The sequence below is a fragment of the Carlito syrichta genome, unplaced genomic scaffold (genome assembly GCF_000164805.1).
Source record: "Carlito syrichta isolate Samal-C Ts95f unplaced genomic scaffold, Tarsius_syrichta-2.0.1 Scaffold305252, whole genome shotgun sequence".
Lineage (NCBI taxonomy): Eukaryota > Metazoa > Chordata > Mammalia > Primates > Tarsiidae > Carlito > Carlito syrichta.
Genome location: NW_007249348.1, coordinates 249,582 through 254,993, shown reverse-complemented (window position 1 = coordinate 254,993; position 5,412 = coordinate 249,582). Strand labels below are relative to the sequence as shown.

The 5,412-nt window shown below is 39.5% G+C and overlaps 1 protein-coding gene across 1 annotated transcript in view; it reads left to right on the top strand.

Annotated features, from left to right (window-relative positions):
- Positions 1-5,412, top strand: part of THEM4 (thioesterase superfamily member 4) — a 64,834-nt gene that overhangs the window by 538 nt on the left and 58,884 nt on the right. The gene's annotated exons all lie outside the window — the stretch shown is intronic.

Here is a 5,412-nt window from a genome sequence, read left to right as displayed (position 1 = left end):
GTGGTAGCGCACGCCTGTAGTTCCGGCTACTTGGAAGGTTGAGGCGGAAGGATCGCCTGAGTCTAGCAGATCTACGCTGGGGTGGCCATGAGCATGCCACTGCACTCCAGCCTGGATGATGGAGTGAGTCTCCAACTCAAAAAAAACTATATTGGAACACCCTTCCCACTCACCTGATCTGGCCCCCAGTGACTTTTTTCTTTACCCAAATATAAAGGAAATGTTGAAAGGAAGACATTTTGATGACATTCAGGACATCAAGGGTGATATGATGACAGCTCTGATGGCCATTCTAGAAAAAGAGTTCCAAAATTGCTTTGATGGTACTGGTGTTGGTGCATATCTTCCCAAGGGGAGTACTTCAAAGGTGGACCATAGTGATATTCAGCAATGAGGTACGTAAGCACCTTTTCTAGGATGAGCTCATGAGCTTAATTGTCATGCCTCGTGTAGGTTTCTTTTAAATTGGTTTTGCTGGGATTCTTTCCATACGGAATCTCCGATTAGATTCTCCAAAAACCTTGGAGCCCATCCAAGCATCTGCCTGTATGAATTGAGTGAATTCCTCTTTTTAAGGTTCCAGGTAACTTATGGCTCCTGGACCTGTTTGGTCAGAAGCCCTGCAGAGTTGGAAAGGTACCAGGCCAGCCTTTCCAAGGACTTTTTAAAAATTCATTCTTAATGCATCGTAATCTTAATTCCTCAGAGCAGTTTGCTCTGAAATGTCATTCCAGTCAAAGCCTTGGAAAAATAACCAGTATTTCCAATCACATCCTGTTACAAAAGAAAAGATTCTATTTGCCAACACCAGTTCTGACAAAGGCTTAACATCCTGAATCTACAAGGAACTCAAACGTGCTGAAAAGAAAAAAACAAACAACCCCATTATCAAATGGGCAAAAGATATGAACAGACACTTCACAAAGGAAGACATCCGAACAGCCAACAAACATATGAAGAAATGTTCAACCTCACTAATCATCAGGGAGATGCAAATCAAAACCACAGAGATACCACCTAACCCCAGTCAGAATGGCAGTTATCAACAAGTCAAAAAATAACAGCTGCTGGAGAGGGTGTGGTGAAAAGGGAACACTTCTACACTGTTGGTGGGAGTGTAAACTAGTGCAACCTCTGTGGAAAGCAGTGTGGCGATTCCTAAAAGCTCTAAATACCAACCTCCCATATGACCCCGCAATCCCCCTACTGGGAATATATCCTGAAGAACACAAATCACTCTATAAAAAAGATACCTGCACACGCATGTTTATCGCAGCATTGTTCACAATAGCAAGAACCTGGAAACAGCTATGCTGCCCGTCAAAAGAGGACTGGATTAAAAAAATGTGGTACATATACATGATGGAATACTACGCAGCCATAAAAAAGAACAAAATCATGAATTTCGCAGCAACCTGAATGGAACTAGAGTCTATAATACTAAGTGACCTCTCACAGAAACAAAGATCCGAGTATCACATGTTCTCACTCATATAATGGACCTTAAACATCCAATGCAATACTATACGAAAATGACTGACAGTACTGGGAAACTATGGTGGGGGGAGGGAGATGGGATTAACAGTAGCAAATATCTGTCTGGGAACGGGGAAACACCCCATATCAACAGGTTGCCTGAATGAAACGCAATTGTATACCTAACCCTTAACTGTACCCCACAACTTCATAATAAAAAATAAACAAGTAATTTTTTTTAAAAAAAGAAAAGATTCTTGTTGAACTTATACAAATAATCATACTGTTATAAATCAATACTCACAAACGGCTTCCAAATTCTGGAGAAATCAGGTAGAGAGAAAAATATATGTTTCAAATTTTGCTCAAGAGCATACTTTACTCCTTGTTAAAAGTTGTAAATAGGCCGGGCTCAGTGGCTTAACCTGTAATCTCAGCACTTTGGGAGGTCGAGGCAAGTGGATTGCCTGAGCCCGCGGGTTTGAGACCAGCCTAAGCGACACAATAAATAAAAAAGAACAATTAGCCAGGAGTGGTAGCGGGGGTGCCTGTAACTTCCAGCTACTTGGAAAGCTGAGGCAGAAGGATTGCCGGAGTCTAGCAATTCAACGCTGGGGTAGTGGTAAGTGTACCACTGCAGTCCAGCCTGGGCAATGGAGTGAGACTCTAACTCGAAAAAAAAGAAAAGAAAAGTTTTAAATAAATAAGGTTGGATGCAGCAGCTCATACCTGTAATCCCAACACTTTGGGAGGCCAAGGCAAGAGGATTGCCTGAGCCCAGGGGTTCAAGACCAACCTGAGCAACATGGCAAGACCTTGTCTCTACAATAAATTTTTAAAAATTAGCCAGGCGTGGTGGTGCATACCTGTGGTTCCAGCTACTTGGAAGGCTGAGGCAGAAGGCAGGTCGAGATTGCAGTTGCCATGAACATGCCACTGCACTCCAGCCTGGGTGACAGAGTGAGACTCAGACTCAAAAAAAAAAAGAAAGAAACTGGCACTAAAGAGCACTTATTAGAGTCCTTTAGCTGATTGTAAACTGCTTTTTGAAAGAGATTGGGGAAGGAGGGGCATACCTCATTAACAAGAGTACCTGAATAATGAACATTTGTATACCTAACCCTGAATTGTACCCCACATCTTTAAAATAAAAAAATTAAAAGAAAAAATTCAAACCTACAGAAAGATAAACAAACAGTACAATGAACTCTTTAAAAAAAGAAAGAAAGGGTTTAAAGTAAAACAATAGTTATGGATGGCAAAAGTCTTAGGACACAATTGTCAAAGACACAATTGACAAGAAAATCTGGCCATTCTGTGGCATATAACAATTTAGCATAATAATCGTTATTATTGATAACATAGTTGGGCATATCGAATTATAGCAATGTCATACAGTCTTGGAACACAGGCCAATAACACCCATAAATATAACCCGAGGAAAGTTAAACACTTTTTCATGTTTGATAATGCTTCCTGTGTCATTTTATTTTATTTATTTATTTATTTTTTGAGTTGGAGTCTTACTCTGTCGTCCAGGCTGGAGTGCAGTGGCATACTCACTGCTGCCCCAGTTGACCTGGCTGGACTCTAGCAATCCTTCTGCCTCAGCCTTCCAAGTAGCCAGAACTACAGGGATGCGTTGCCACGCCCAGCTAATTTTTGATTTATTGTAGAGACGAGATTTCTCCAAGTTGCCCCAGCTGGTCTCGAATCTGTTTGCCTCGGCCTCCCAAAGTACTGGGATTACAGACTGAGCCATTGAGCCCGGCCCCTGTGTGATTTTAATATACCAAGTAAGTGTTTTCTTGTACTTCAGGGAAATACTTTTTTTTTTTTTTTTAATGTAGAGGTCAGAAAGACTGAATTGATAACCTGAAATTTTTTTTTTCTTTTTTTTTTTTTGAGTTGGAGTCTCACTCGGTCGCCCAGACTGGAGCACAGTTGGCCGCTCCTGGTCACCGCAGCCTCAACCTGCTGGGCTCCGGCAATCCTTCCGCCTCAGCCTTCCAAGTAGCCGGAATTACAGGCATGTGCTACCACGCCCGGCTGATTTTTTGATTTATTGTAGAGATGAGGTCTCGCTGCCCAGGCGGGCCTCGAACCCGCGGACTCAGGCAATCCACTCACCTCAGCCTTCCAAAGGCGCGGGATTACAGGCTGAGCCACCGAGCCCGGCTGATAACCTGAAATTTTAATATTGAAGTTTGTTAAATATTAAAGGCTTAAAGAGCGTGATATCATAACACAGTATTACAGATCATTGCAAAATAGTTATTCATTTAGACAAAATGATAATTCAAAGATTTTAAAAAGCAAAAACCTTACTCATTGATAGAGGAGATTAATTTCCCTAAACAGAACTAAGAAAGAAAACAGGAGGCTAACTGAATCTGTCTCTCCTCCCCTCCCCAGCTTTTTTGTAGTTTACTTTAAAAGTAAACAAAAACCCTTAATTGTCTCTTGAAATTACACAGAAAACTTGTTTTTAAAAAAATAGCAAAGTTTATCTTGGCATGAGTGCAATAGTAACATTGAAATTAATTTTAATAAAATCATATCAACTTACGTCATTTTAATTAGTTTGGCCACAGGTAAGATATTCATAAACCCTTTTTTTAACCCTTTCAATTTTTATCAAAGGGCAGATCAGTGCTTTAAGAAAAAATTTATTTGGACATAATGGCATTCTGGCCCAGCATTAGTATGTTTTTATTATTAATGTTTAATGTTTTTAGTATTAATGTTTAATTAATAAAAAACTAAATAATTCCTTTTAGCAAATTTGATTATATAGAGAATTCCTTTTATAAATTCCTTTTTACAAATTTTATCCTGACTTTGTCTGTGGTATGAGTGAACTTTCTGTTTTTCCCTATACTTTCCTTTTTTCCAAATAACCAGTCATTTTATATAGAACAAAAATTTACCATACAAGACTCTTTTTTGCCTCAGAGGGACAGTCCTATGACAACAAATCCAAGACAAATTCAGCAAGAAACATTAAAGGAGGCAGCATCAGGCTTCATGTAAATGCAAGGTTCAAATTTTAAACTTAAGTCAGATATGAGCTGGACACGGTAGTTCATGCCTATAAGCCCAGCACTGTGGAAGGTCTAAGCAGGAGGATAGCTTGAGGCCAGGAGTTCAAGACTTGTCTGGGCAATACAGTGAAACCCTGTCTCTGGAAAATGTTTTTAAACTAGTCAGGTATGGTGGTGCATATCTGTAACCCTGGCTACTAGGTAGGCTGAGGTGGGAGGATTCCTTGAGTCCAGAAGGTTGAGGCTGTAGTAGCCATTATTGTGCCACTGCACTCCAACCTTGTCTCTAAAACAAAACAAAAAAAAGTCAGATGTGAGATGGTTATCAGAGGAATACATATTAATACTATTATTTGAACTAAAATATAACAGACTTTTTCTAACAGAGTGTCTATTGGGTGAGGATTGGTTTTGCCAGTTAGTTCGTAAGGCAAACACTCTTTCCAAAATTTGAATGAGCCAAATTTATAGTCCTGAGGTTTTGAGGAATATATTTGAAGTACATACTCATTCAATACACAAAATTATTTTCACTTATGAGGGAAAACTTAAATATCAACTTTAAGATATATGAAAGTACATAATTTTCAAGTTATTTAAGGTTACACTAGCAAAAACTCAAAAATGTGACGACAATTGGCTTACAAATTAAACTCAGGAGTTCCTGCTGAATGGATTAGGGAAGAGGGCATAGCAAGAAAGGTAAAGTGTGACTCCCAGATTTCTAACCAGGAAATATAAGTTTGAGATACATTTAAAATTCATGTATGTTCGTGTTTCACTAGAGCATCCCTTGAATGCTTAAGGTACACCGTTGCTTATATCCATGTTCATTCTGAATGTGTGTGTGTGTGTGTGTGTGTGTGTGTGTGTGTGTGTGTGTGTGTGTGTG